The sequence below is a fragment of the Caloenas nicobarica genome, chromosome 4 (genome assembly GCF_036013445.1).
Source record: "Caloenas nicobarica isolate bCalNic1 chromosome 4, bCalNic1.hap1, whole genome shotgun sequence".
Classification (NCBI taxonomy): Eukaryota; Metazoa; Chordata; class Aves; order Columbiformes; family Columbidae; genus Caloenas; species Caloenas nicobarica.
Genome location: NC_088248.1, coordinates 23,978,783 through 23,993,198, shown reverse-complemented (window position 1 = coordinate 23,993,198; position 14,416 = coordinate 23,978,783). Strand labels below are relative to the sequence as shown.

The window sequence follows — 14,416 nt, the reverse complement described above, 5'->3', positions numbered from 1 at the left end:
AAAAATCCCCCTCTCAGACACAATTCCTCTTGCTCTGAATCGCTTCTCCTGTGCAGAAAAGCCAGAAGCTGAAGTGTGTGTTCAGCAGTAGGGTGCTCCCACCCCAACTGCACCTGTGGGAGTCTGGAGGGCAATGAAGGAAAGTCTCCCCAGGTGCTGCGTGTGGTTGCCCAGGGGCAGGGCAGACTCAGCTCTGAAAGTCTGAATTTGCCAAATGGACTGGCACAAGGCAGAAGCGCAGGCTCTGACCCTAAACCAGAAACCGAGCGGCTTTGCGCAGTTAAAGCAAGGCGAGTCTGGCCTCAATTTATCCTTGTGGTTGGTGGTGAGGTGCTGAGGTGCTGCCGAAGCTGAAGATGGTGTTTTGGTGTGCTGGGGCACGATGTGGCCGTGTTGGCATTGTCCTGGCAACAGTGCGAAAGCTGCACTCTGGAGGCTGCTTTACAAATGGCTGCTGGTGGCAACAGGACATCTGGAAACCACGTGGAAGCTGCAGATGGTGGAAAATGTGGTATGTGGGATGCATGTGAATTGCTCAGTGAGCCTCTAGGAACAGGGATGGAAACTCCTACATGGTAGAGATCTTCCTTGGGTGTCTCAGGAAGGAGTTTATCATCACAGTGCAAGCCAGAGCTTACACTCATGTGAAAAATATCAAAGTTATTTCTGGGTAGGAAGATTGAGTCACCTTTCAGTTTTAGGTAAATCTGATGGGTAGTTTGTGCAACAGAGAAATGGGAATGGAATAGCTTTCAGAGGTCACATAATACAATTCTCTGTAACAGGCACAGCTATACCATCGAGTCCGGCTGACAAAACGATCTCATCTTGAATTTGGAAGCCATTATACTACTGGAAAATTGTCACAGAAATGCAGCTTCTTTCTTTGAGTGTTAGGAGGTATGTGAGCCAACATTAAGTTTTTTTGTTTTGTCTTCAGCCAGTCTTTAGACAGCCATGAAGGAAAAGACAAATACTGTAACTTAAAATTATATTGATTTTTTTTTTCCAGTTAACTAGTCTCTTGCTTAAGGTCGCATCATTTATAAAGGTTAGAGTCACCTAAATTAATCCAATACTGCCAGTCTACCACAAATTCAGTTCTTAGTATGAATCCTGCTGTGAATTCAGGACATTCTGTGCTTTAGTCCTAATATTTTAAATTTGCTTCTGTTTTTCCTTTGTACTTGTTTTTGTAGTGGAATCTGGGCCAAAGACCACCTCCATGGAAGTCTTATCCTCAACTCTGTAACAGGTGTGTTTGAGAACCAGCTGTGATCCCCAGGTGAGGGGAATCAGAAAATAAGCATCTGTCACTGGCAAGTCTGTATCACAGAGGCTGAAGTCTGGCACATTTTTTCCTGCAGTCCTTATCTCTGACCAAAGGTGAGTTATTTTGGTGACAATTCAGTATTGTGTCACAAATCACAGAAAAGGCGAGATCAAAGACCTCCCTACATGGGACGACTGAGGCTTTGGGTAGCTGAAAGATCAGCACCTCTTGAAGATGCTGGAGAATGGAATTACTGCAGGAACTGTTTCTGCAAGCATCACATATTTGTCTTTGACAAGAAGAGTTAAGCAGGGCAGTCCTCTTCTCCTAAAAAGGTGGTGTTTGGCTTTCCTTCAAATAAGGAAGAAAAATCTTGCATGATCTCTCATTAGGTGATGTGGAGAAGAACAGCTGAAGTGTTGTCTGCACAGGTCCATCTCTGTAACCTTCAGAAGTAATTAAGTATGATGTTCATTATTTTCCTCCTCTAACTTGATGTACTTCCTGTAGCATCTGCTGGAAAATGTCACGGTTTAGTCAAAAGTAGTGAATATTCGTATTACCCAGCTAAGAGTGCTTTTTCAAACCCTGGCCACTTTCTAGAACATAGATTTTGCAGCAACTGCCCTCTCTTTGCTCGGCTGTGATAGCATTTTCTCCCCACACCTTTCTGATCCGTGCCTGACTGGCAGTGGAGAAAAAAAAAATTGGTTGCAGAGTTTGCAGTTTATCTCTTCAGAGGGGATGAGGAATTGATGGGGAGAGAAAGGAAAAAAAATTGTACTCCAAATGAGGGAACACCAGCAGGAGGAGTTTGTGGGACAGGACTGTTTTCCAGAAGCCTTTGCTGGACATTTTGAGAGAGGAGGGTGGCTCAGGCAATGCCAGTGAGTGTGTAGGAACACTCAGGACTGTCTTCTGTTAGAGGCCTATCAATTTCCAGAGAGTCCTGCACTTGGTTTCTTAATGCTGACAATGCACAAAGCTATCTGGTGTTTTGAGGAAAGATCACATGATGGAAAAAAAGGAGGTGAGGGAACAGATGAGGGGATTAAAATGAATATGCAAGCTCGCTTGTGTGCTTTTCGATCAGCTGATGAAAAAAAAAAAGCTTAAAACCATGCAAGGAAACTGCTGCCTTTCATACCCACGTCTTATTTTTAGACATGTTATCCATTAGCAATAAAATAAATCCATGTGTTAGCTACAGACATCATTGGGGTGAATACACATCTGGCAAGGTAGTGTTCAAACCCCGTCCTGTCTGACCAACACACTTGGCTGGTTTGAACTTCAGAAGTGGGTTACATGAAGCTGCAACCGCTTCTTTGGCCTCAAGAGATGCTGTTACAGACTCTGTGGCTGGGTCTTGAGTTCACTTTCAGAAGCCTGTATTTTTGCATCTGACAGTTGCAATTGGGTGTTGAGAGAAGAATGCATTCTTTTAGGCAGTATCTATGTATAAAAACATAAATAAAAAGCAAAAGGAAGCTGACATCCAAGTATTGGGCTGGTGGTAGTTTTGCCATGGGACATGTGTACATGGCTTCTTCCAGAACTTTTGGTTAAGTATTCATTTTTGGCTGTCAAAAAAACTTTTTTTCAAAAGCTGGTTGACCAACATGATGAGACCGTACAAAGCCGGGAATTGCTTCTTTCCTTCTATGACTCAGAAAGTGTCATTTTTTTCAGATGTTCAAAGTAGCATATGCTAATGTACAGTGTTGCAGACTAATAATTATCAGTACCAGTCTGCATAAATCATCGAAAAGCTAAGACACACGAGGAGAGTACAACTCAAGTTATTATTAAAACTATTTCTCAGCCCTGCAATAGAGGTTTTCCAATGCACAAGCAGACTGAGTGATGATTGTAGGCCAATAGGTAGAATATTCTAGGAAACTAATTGAGCTTGAAAGGAAATTGCATGGTACTGTGGTAACATGGGCCCGGAGACTAACACATCTCCCATTTGAAAAGCACCAGGTAACTTCTGATTATAGATACCACGAGCTGTGTTTTGTTGTCCTCAAGACCACACAAATATACCAAGGCTGTAGCTTAACTCTACTACAATTTCACTTCTGGACACTGGATGTCATGCTTATTTTAAGCTGGTATTTTTCCACTTTTCTCAATATGCAGACACCTAAGAATGATCCAGTGGAGATGTGGACTCTGTATATTGGGTTTAAACCTATGGACAAGGCATGGACTCCTTCTCGTCATCTTTCACATGGTATGTTCAGAAGTAGCCTTTAGCCACCCAGCAATCTACTACACAAAGTTATCATCATTGCTTCTGGAATAGTCAAAACTTTGGTTAATTAGAAATGTCTTTCAGTCACCTAGCCAATGTGATACAGTTATTCTACCTGGAGATAGACGATGCACAGAAAATGCTTTTATGTTTGCGATAAAGTGCAACTCCTAGACTGTAACTTGGAGATTGACGATTTAAATAGCTGTTAACAAGGCTGCCACGGGTACTGACAAGATTTTTTGTTGTTTCTTAAAACTAGTTTTATATGACATGGTTAATAATATTAGAAGGGCTTCGAGTTGCCTTATTTGTTCATGGGTAAAGGCCTGTCAAAGAAATTACTCCTTCTCTGTACTAAGCTATATATGTATTTAAAAGCTCCAGACATCCTCCATGTACCTGCAAGCAATTTCAATGATGTCGAAAAGAAGGAACGCCGAGTTCTTTCAGTGCAACACTAGTCATAGGAGGATCTAGCTCCATTTTGAACGGAAACCCAGGTTTTTCGGAACAGATTTGTATAAAGTGGCTGTAAATACCTTAAGGGTAGGATTTAAATGGAAGAAGTATCTTACCATGGAAACAGTAAGGTTTTTGGAACAGCCTTTCAGAAGCAACACCAAGCTTCATATAGCTCATCTAGTAACTCTTCCTTTTTTTCACAGAACTCAAGTAATTTAGCCAAAGGTTTAACCTGGCTTGTTGTTTTCAAAGGGCATGGTAAATAATACTAATAAATAGTAAGCAGTAATAAATATTTGTAACTAACATGTTCCTTGTTAATTAGCTGGAATAAAAGCAGTCCCCTAATGATGTAGGAAATGAGTCTTCTAAATTTATTTGGTCTCGTGATTTTCTGTACCTACTGAAGTCTGTGCCATGACAGACTTGGGTTGTCTGCAGGTATGCATAACATGAACACGTGGTGCAAAAGTTTTGTTTGGTTGCATCAATTGCTCACCGGAAGAGAGAATATTAGCACTGAATTTTCATCTAGATGCTTTAGTTGAAGTGGGAAAGTACATGTTAAGGCAGTTATGAGAAAGCCCCTTTAGTTATGGCTTTACAAATCACTTTGCTTGTAAACATGTTTCTTCTCTTTGATGTTCTGCAGGAAAGGAACCCTTTGGAGGACACTCTGGCAGACTGTATGATCCTTAGATTATTCGGTGAACTTGATGGCATTCTTGGATAAGAGTATACTTCTGGGAGATCAGTGATGGTGTGGGACCTTGCTTATCTGCAAGAGTAGATTGCATGCCTGAGGCTTTGTGACTGCTTTGTTCCAAAAATGATGTGTTTATAAATAAATGAGATATGTAACCCACTTCACTCAGTTTTCTTCCAGTGGGAAGCTGACCTGCAGGCCTCAGATCTCCACCCCCCTCCCCCCGCCATGCCTTGGTCAAGGGACAAACAAATGTAAGTTCACAGAAAGAGCTATCTTTATTACTGCTACATCTAAAATAGAGAAATGAGTGGGTTTTTATTTGACTGGTCATTTCAGTCTCTCCAAGCTACCATTATGGCTTTCTGTAAAAATAAAAATATCTTAGACAAAAATAACACTCCCTCATTCTAACACTGTGGAGTGTCTCAGCACATAGTTGGCACATCCTCTGAGGCTGTATCAACAACAATCCGAAATAGGATGCTGTAAATGGTGAGTCATAAAAGTGAACCGTGTTTAGTGTCTTGTCCTGTATCCTCGGAGGCTTCTACCACATGCTGACTGAAATATATTCTGCAATGCTCATAGGATAAAATAGCAGGCATTAGAGGCTGTTCAGTGACTGTCAAGGTAAAAGTCAGTTCTGCAAAAGAAATACATTAAATCCCTGTTCTGTTAATTTTTTTCACAAAACCTCATAGCAAAGAGCAGCTTCTTGGTTCCTTTTCAGATGTACTGTACAGATTCTAAATTTCTTCTGACACACAGTAGCAAAATAAGTACATATAGCATTTGTGTTAAAAGTGCATTTTGCAATCTCTTAGTGTGAATATGCGGAACTTCATCAAAATAAACAATATGTATGCTATTCTCAGACCTAAGGGACTTCATTTAAAACCATTTTTCCTAAATTCATTGCCTTAAAGAGTACATTAATATTTAATGATATTTTTCTTCTGCCCAGACCACCAGAAAATGCACTTTTTCAGCCTGTTTGAGATTCAACCTATGCTTTTACAAGGTAGTCTTTCATATGCCATGCAGAACGGTAACACATTCAAACAACAAAAGGACATAGGACTGAACCGGCAGCAGTGACACCTCTGCAGGTGAAGCACACCACGAAGATTTCTTTTTAAAAAAAATATTTCTCCAAGGGCACCAGATGGCAGCATTTTCCCCCACTCCGAGTGTGATCTCATCCTCTCAGATTCACTCCTGGGATCACCGGAGATTCTGAGGCCACATAAACCATCATGACCTCAACTGAACTGGACCTTTTTTGCCACCTACTCCCTTTCCTGCTTTCACTGGGCGTGCGGGGTCACATTCAGGTGGTCTGAACACAATTGTTGTTTGCCCTTTCCCTGTTTGCCCTTTGTCTGAGAGTCCATAAGAATCATTAGCATACAGGCACTTAAAAATTTAGACCTATTGAATATGGCTCCGAGCTCTAAATTTTTCATGTCCTCTAAATATTAAGTAGCACGCGGTTTGATTTTCTTTTTAACTATCTGCTCTTTCCCATATACATGCATGCACAACGTAATTCTTGTTTACAACCAGTTTTGCACGTGTTCTTTTACATCAATGCTTTTTTCTTCAAATCATGTAATAATATTGCATTGTACACCTGTTACGTATAACTAGCTGCTTGTGACTAGGCTTGTAACCTCTGCAGCAAGAACTCTGTTTTGCACAAATAATCTGAAGCAGGGAGGGGAATTACCTTGTTTGAGAACTTAAATTTTCAAGCTGTATTTTCTTTTAGAGCTACAGATGTGGGCTGGGAATGCTGTTGTCACACCACCCTCTGTCCTCCTTCTTCCCTTCATCTTCATGTTCTTGTTCATAAATTGAAGGCTGCTTTATGAGTGGTTTTGTCCTAGATGAAAAAACAAACCAAAACACATTGTGTTCAGCTGTAGCAAACTACTCATACATCATCCACCTCTGAACTCTGGACCTGCAGCACAGGATGCAAATGTTTATATGCTCGAGCTATGTGACCAACATCAACAGGCAGCAGAAGAAAGGCTACTTAGCCAAAATGGGGCTGGATTGCTGGGTCCCAGCAGGTGAAGGAGTAGCAGCCCTGGCTGCTGCTTACTCTGGCTGTCATTCCATCCGGCTGCTGGTGTTTCTACCGCAGTGACTCTGTTAATGCTTTACGAATGCTATGAGCTCAATAGTGGACTATTTGTGGATTGTTTAATTTATTAACTTCTGACAAGCAGTCCATTATTTTGCTAAAGAACATATGTGACAAGAGATTTTTTTTTTGAAAAATAAATTTGCAAATTTCAGGCAAATTCAACACAAGTGTCACAGGACAGGGACATTAGACCCTCCACAACTCCACCCTTCCTCTCATTTAATACCAAAAGTTATAAACAAGCAGGAAGGATGGAGGGAAGCACATTTCTCAAAGCAAGCCATAAGAATCTCGTATGACGGAAATGTTTGGCTGTGTAAATTTAGAAAACGGCGCTCTTTTCTTCTGCTAAAAATATTCTAATTTAAAAAAAAGGCTAAAATTCCCTCCATTTTCTTTCGCTTTCTTGTAGCAATTTTTTTCCAGTTCAGAATTTTCCTGTACTATGGTACTAGCTAATACGTGCAAACAGGACAGATGTGGCTTTACTGCCCAGGAGTTATGAAATAAATGCAATGGAAGTGTGCTAGTATCTCACCTGCAAGCTGAGTGGCATTCCACCACTGAAAGACAACTGTATTGGTTTCACCTTACCTTCTAATAAAGGAGGTAAAGAATTTTAAATATATCTGCACGGTTTTTAATGATCGATGCAATCCCTTGTGCACAGTTGCTTTGTGAAGTGGAAGAAAAATTAACTGTAAATACTTGCTTTTGTCTATTTATAGCACTGTAATTACTAACTAGCACTTTCTCTGAGAAAGATAAGCAGTTATCCGTGATGAGCTTTGCAAGAGAGGAGATGTCAAGAACATAAAAAAAGTGTCTGGTGTCACTCAGTATGGATTATTACAGCTTGCCATTATTTATTTTGGAACTGTGACAACTGACCGAAACATGGGGACTATAAATAGGAATGCTATGAGCATCAACTGAACAGGAAGAAAAAAGCAATATAACTTGGCATGCAGCAAACTTGTATCTGGTGTACAGCTGTCCCTGCAACTCCCACCGCCATCCTGGAGGATTTTTGTGACTTGCCACTAAGTTTACCTCTGCCAATAAAGAATTAGGAACAGCACTATCTTTGTAAGCTTTCTTACTCAGTAGAGCTGGCTAAGATACATCTTGTTAATCCTTGACATATGAAAGATGCAAGTATCCTCCTACATGTAAATTACAGAGAGATTTGTTTGTTTTGTGAAGTATAACTGTTATGTACCATTCACAGACTGTATCTTGCACAGTAAGTGAAATAACTGTAGGAACAAGCTGATGAAATTAGTGATTCCCCTTGCTGCAGTCCAGAATTAAAATATAACAAACGGGGCCAAATTCTGTCTGGTAGCATGTATTGCGTTTTTGCTTCTAAACTGGCATGGTGCAGTGACTGAGGAGAATGTGCTTGTAAAAATTCAGGCATGCAAGGAAATGTGCATGTTACCTTTGAACGGACTGAGGTACAGACCTTGGTTGTTTTGTAGCAAAAACTCTCCATTGACTTTAAGTTCAGCCTTCACTCCAGGCACAAATTATTTCAGTCTGATATGTGATAGAATGTAACTCAATATGCACTTTTCCTTCTGTGTGTACATTGTTCTGTGATGTATGCAATGCAAAGTGAGTGCCCTCAAAAGGCATCCCTTGTAAGCAAATCTATAGCCTCATGTTTTGACCCTCCTCATTTTCCCTTTCTGTTCCGTAACATTTGTCATACAGCCTTAGCCATAGACAACCCTACCTTTTTTTTTTTTTCCCCTCCATAGCAGACAGTGACAATTACTTCTATTAGCATATGACGTGGGAAGAGGAGGTTGTGAAGAGCAGTTTGGTAGAGAGACAGCGTTTGGGAAAGGGGTTGTTAAAATGCTCCGTGTCCAAAAATGGGGAAAAGCAGGCATTTAGTTAGGAGGGACAAAACAAGATACTCATGGCATAAGATTTTTTCCAGGTACACAAGAATACCAACCATTTAAGCACTTCTGCCACTGATTGTATTTCAGTTGCTGTGATAGAAGTATGGGGCATACTGTGCATCTGTTGTCTCTCGGTGCCTATTCTGCACTGGTTATGCTGCACAGAAGAAAATACAGGCATTGCAAAGGGCCAGTCAGCCCTGTTCCAAATTACAGCCCAGGCTGTTCTCCTGAGCTGGGCTAAATCTTGCTCCTGTCAACACACTGAATTTGGAGACTCTGAAGAAGCCTTTAATAAGTCAAGTCAGCATTGCATTGCATTGTGTCAGCAAGGAGGTTATAAACTTGTCCTTGCTGATTTTGTTTTTCAGTTGGTAGAAGTAGGGTTGGTTTATTTGGAGTTACACTTCAGTCTTCGCTCAGTGCTCCTCAGTGGCTGAATTAGAGTCAGCCTCACCCCAAGCATCCATGACTCTTATGCAGAGGCCTCTTCCACCTAAGTGAGAACAGGATGATTTCCACTGCCAGCTGAACAGCTGTATCAGCTAGTAAAAAAGTTACATAGGTTTACATGTTTGATATTAACGGCCAGAAAAAGAAGATTGGATCAACAGCATTTACTCTATTTGTCCTCAAGTACAACAAAGTACGCAGCTTCACTTAATAAGACCCCCTCTAGCAGAGGCAATGGTCCTGGTTCCTGGTGCTTGTGATAATTTGTCCATGAAACACCAAGGTCTTGGATGGTCTGTGCATTGTTTATTGCAGTTTTCACCCCTGCAGCCGGATTCTCCAAACTGGTATTTAGTCCTCTCGGTGAAGACTTCAGATGAGATTTTGTAAATAAAAAACCACCTCAAAACTGCTAGGGCACGAGTGACTGTTACCAGTTGACTTATAGAAGCAGGTGAGTTTATAAGTGACTGGAAGAAGGCAGAAGGGTATCTGGTCACTCGTGTGTGTACAGACCTTTGTACCATTCCCAGGAGGATCTGAACAGATGAATCTCGCCCCAGGGTTGCAGTGACCCCCTGTGCTCTGTCCCCAGTTCGTCCAGCTGACAGGGAGTCCTTTGGCTGTTGGGAATTCAACTGAGCTTCTGGCTTAATCAGGAAAAGAGTAGCATTTAGGTATGTGGATCATATGGATGAGATTGTCTGTCCAGCTCAGATATTCAAATCCTCTTTATGTTCGATCCTAGGTATATCCAGTGGAGTTTCCTTGATGGAAAACTAAGGAAAAGCACCTCAGCCGCAACGTGGCTTCTTTACTCCTGCATCGATCCGCGTTTCCTTCCCCTCAGCCCTCACGCCGGCTCCTCGCTGGGGCAGCTTTTGCTGTGGATGGATGGGCGAGGACACGGGCTCCCGGTGCTAGAGGAGGGGGAATTCTGTCAGAGAAAGCGGAGAAACCGAATCCACGCTATAAAAAGTAAGATAATCGTAAAATAAATTTAAAAACGAGCTAAGAAGGGCGCCTGCGTGCCTGTCGAGCCGGCCCGGCCCGGGTGAGGAGAGGAGCCCCCCGGGGCGCTGCCTTACGCTGAGGGGAAGGGGCGGCGGGCCGGTGCCTCAGGGGCTGCCGCCGCCGCCCGCCATTACGCACCAGCTCTCCTCAGCCGGCCTCGCCCGGCCGCGGGAGCGGCGGCCACCGCAGCCAGCCGGGAAGAGGAGGAGGAGCGGAGGGAGGAGGCGGCAGCGCTGGCAGCCGGGCGGGGAGGGGGCACTCGGCGCCGCGGAGGAGGAGGACTAAGATGGCCACCAGCCGCCGCGGGGAGCGGCCCCGCTCCCTCCGCCCCGCCTTGCGCGGCCCCCTCGGCCCGGCCCGGCCTTGATGGGGCCGGAACGACCCCAGCGCCCGGACGCTGCAGCGGCGCCTCCCGCCGGAGCCCGCCCGGGCCGCAGCGGGGGAGCTGCTCTCCCAGCCCGGCCCGCACCGCCCGGCTGCGGCCACCCCCTCGCCTAACTGCCCCCTCCCCCCCGGCGAGCCGAGCCCGTGGAAAGCAGCGGAGAGAGGAGAGGAAGCCAGAGACCAGAGACCGCCCGCTGCCCCCTCCCCGGCCCGGCGGGCCGGGTCGGGCATAGCGGCACCGACAGAGACCCCCGCCGCCTCCCGGTGAGTGCCTGGCGGCGCTGCCCGCCGCTCCCCGGGCCCCGCCGCTTTGTTGCACCGCCCTGCGGGCCCGGCCGCGCCGCGGGGGGACCCGCCGCCGCCCCCGCGGGCCCGGCGCGGCGGGCTGCGGCCCCCGGCCCTGCCAGGCTGCCGGCTCCGCTTGGCTCGTCTCGGCCCGGCCGCAGGCCGCGGTGGCCGCCCCGCTCCCCGGGGATGCCGTGCGGGCAGCCGCCTCCCTCCGCCGGGCTGGAGGAGGGGGCGGCGGCGCAGGTGCCTGGGGTGATGGATCATTGTCACTGCGCGGGCACCCTTCTCCCCCCACCCCCCCCAGTTTTTTAATGTTTTAATTCAGCGGCCGCTCTCCGGCCGCGGTCCCCGGGGCAGGGCTGCCCGCGGGGCGCACAGCTCGGCCCCGCAGAGCCGAGGGGGGCGGGCAGGGGCTGTGCCGGGTCCCGGCCTGGTGTGGCCGCGGCGGGGGCGGCGGAACCCCGCGGGTGCTGCGGCGGCGCTGGGCCGCTCTGGCGGCCTTTGTTGTGGCTGGTGAGGGCGGTTTTCCCGAGGAGTCCCGGCGGGGGTGCGGGGGGCGGCCCGTCGGCCCCAGGCGCTGGGTGCAGGGTGGGTTCGGCGGGGAGCCGGGCCGCGGCGGGGGGCACCTGCCGCCCCGGGCCAGCGCGGGCAGCGGGCCCGTCTTGGAGGTGGGTCGCTCTTTTCTCTTAATTTTGGTTTTTTTTTTTTTTTAATGTAGTTATTTATTTTGACGACAGTCAAAGAGCTGTCGGCCCCATGGTGCGGTGGGGACGTTGAAGTTCAAAGTACCTGGCGGGCGTCCCTGGGGATGGGGAGGTTGTGGCTCCCGGGGGGATTTGTGGAGGTGCTGAGGTACCTGCTGCTCGTTTTCAATGCGCTCAAGATCCGCATAGGTGAAGGGGTTTGCATAGAGGCCGGTCAGTAGTGCTGGGTTCTGAGTCCCTGTGTGATGTTCACCTTGAAAGATTAGGACCGTAATTTCTAGCTGTGCTTACGTACGTCTGCACAGAGAGAAGCTTATGGAAGAAATAGTGCAGAGGACTGAATTTCTTGTATTTTGAGCTGTTGTTTCACAAATAATCTAACTGAAATTTCTTGGCTAACCAGCGTAACTCCCAAGGATTTCAGTGTAGACCTGCGAGTCCTAGCCTTATTTTAATGATTAAATTTTTGTTACTTGGTACTGTAGGATTGTGACAAGATCTGTGCATGTTCATGTCCACATACGGGACCATGAAAATGGACTGTGGGAAATGGAGACTAAGAAAAGTAAATTTTGTATATCGTAGCAAATAGAAATAATGGGCTAAGTCAAAAACTGTGCCAGATCAGTGCTGCGTCCTGGTGCCTGTGGGTGCGCTTGTACCCAGTTACAGCTGAACGATGTTCCTGAGCTTACAGACTCCAATGGATCCAGCCTGGTTCTGCAGAGAGCCAACTTGATTGCATCCTTAGCACATTTTGGTGACAAGCTAGTGGTATATTGAAGTGGGCTATGTGAACAAACCATGCAGTTTGTGTGAACTGATGTTTCTGCAGTATTTTACTTCTCCTGTGCAATGTCAGTAGACTCACAGCATTTGCAAATGTGAAACTTACTGCTGCATGAATTGTTCAATTGTAGTAAGCCAGCCAAATCCTTCTTTATGTTTTTAGGTTATAGGCAGGCATGTTTATAAAGCAGAATGCATTGCGGATATCCTAGCTTGGGTACTGGAAACATGCATCACTGCTAACATGGCATTGTGCCTTTGCTCCATGATCCTGCTTAAAAAGTGCTGGTAATCCAACTTTGGCTGCATATTTGGACCATGAATGTGTATCTCCATGCTATGTGGTATGGGTCTGTCGAGCTCAAGTGGAGACAGCTCTGGAATACTCAGCACCATTGACAACAATGTGATTTGGGTAGAAGAATGCCTGGTATATCAGTAGTGGCAGACTAGAGATCAGTGAATGGTATTCTTCAGTTTGGTATGTGTTTGCTAGGAACTGGACGTTTGTTTGTGTTTCCAATTTTCGGGGCAGTTTTAGACTGCTAGACTTGAAGCAAAAATGTGTATTTTGGATTATATTGTTACAGTTACATTGCAGCTGTTAGCAAGCTGATTATCTATTCGACTCAATTTGAAGCAAAGTTAAGCACAATGCTGCTGTGGCACCCATTTAAAAATGTATAAGAGCATTTATATACCAAATCTTAAATGAGAGTATGTCTAGTCGATTGTTTCTCTTTTTGCAGTTTGGTGCTTCAGGAATGGCTACCTGATAGTATTGTGTGATATCGGTATTATGGGAAGGAAACTCCCATTTCTTGCTTTCAGAACAGTAACAGAAAGATGCAAAGTAGCAAAATTATTATTACTATTCTTAATATTTTCAACCTGGAAATAACAAATTTAATTCAGAAGGCTGCATTATTTTCTTGTATCATGCTACATGAATCAGCTGACAAGGTATGCGAACAGCCACCTGGGTACATAAGAAAGCCTTGATATTCAGCTCTGGGTTACTGGAGGTAAACTGCCAGAAGTAGTATACAAAGTAAACAGGTCTTCAGGATGTACTGACGTGTGTTGCTGTTAGGGGAATTCAACAAAAAATTTAACATCTACCAGTTTTACTTTTAACTATTTCGTAGTTTTCTGCAAATGTTCAGTTGGATTTTTTAGCATATGGAAAACTTGTGGGATGTTTAATGTGCAGAGGATGTGGCGATTGTTGGCAGTTTACCGTTTGAAATGCTCGGGACTGTCATGAGATTGTTTGGAAATGTTGGTGTTGGAACATGATGTTTCACTTCCCAAATATTGATGTTAACTGTTTTGTAGCATTGGGTCATGGAGATTTACTTAAGTTTCTGAAGATGTGCTGAGCTGAATAACGCAAAGAAAAGCCAGTAGTTCCCTCTCTGATGGTTAAATTGCTGAAGGACAAATCTGCTGATCTTGATTAGCAGTTTCGTTTGTGTTTGTGAGTGATTTTAAGTTCCTATTACAAAATAGTGGAAAAACTGTTTCAGCAGTGGCCTTTGGCTTGCAGGACTTCCTGCTATAAGGAAGTCTTGTATCATTTGTCCAAAATAAACGGATTTGGAGAGAGCGGATGTGGTGTACTGTGAGAAGCCATACATCTTAGTCATAATTTACCCCCTAGTGCTTGCCTTTTTTATTAGAACTGCAGAACTTTATTCTTATGATATGTTGCTAGAACAAAACATGCATTTCGAAATGGGAAATGGAATTTTTTGTTGGTCCATTGTACAATTTTGGGGTATGTGTGTTAGGGGGTAAACAAATTATTTTTATATGGCTTTAATACTTGAGCTTTTAACTTAATTGGTTTCCTCCTTGATTTTTTGTTTGTTTGTTGGTGGTGGTGGTGCAAATTACAGTAGTACAGCATTTAATGTCCAACTTGTGACAAATACCTAGACTCTGTTTCTTTGAGTTGTTGGCAATGCTGATTGTTTTTAAAAATACTTTTTTTGTTATGTATG

At 44.7% G+C, this 14,416-nt stretch overlaps 1 protein-coding gene across 4 annotated transcripts in view; it reads left to right on the top strand.

Annotated features, from left to right (window-relative positions):
* The first annotated feature begins 10,642 nt into the window (after positions 1-10,642).
* Positions 10,643-14,416, top strand: part of WDFY3 (WD repeat and FYVE domain containing 3) — a 173,097-nt gene continuing 169,323 nt past the window's right edge. For 3 of the 4 annotated variants that reach the window (XM_065634846.1, XM_065634845.1, XM_065634843.1), the window contains exon 1: positions 10,803-10,893. The gene's annotated coding sequence lies outside the window, so the exon portion shown is untranslated. Of the gene's footprint in view, positions 10,894-14,416 lie in introns of all 4 variants that reach the window. The other variant, XM_065634847.1, reaches the window with a different exon arrangement.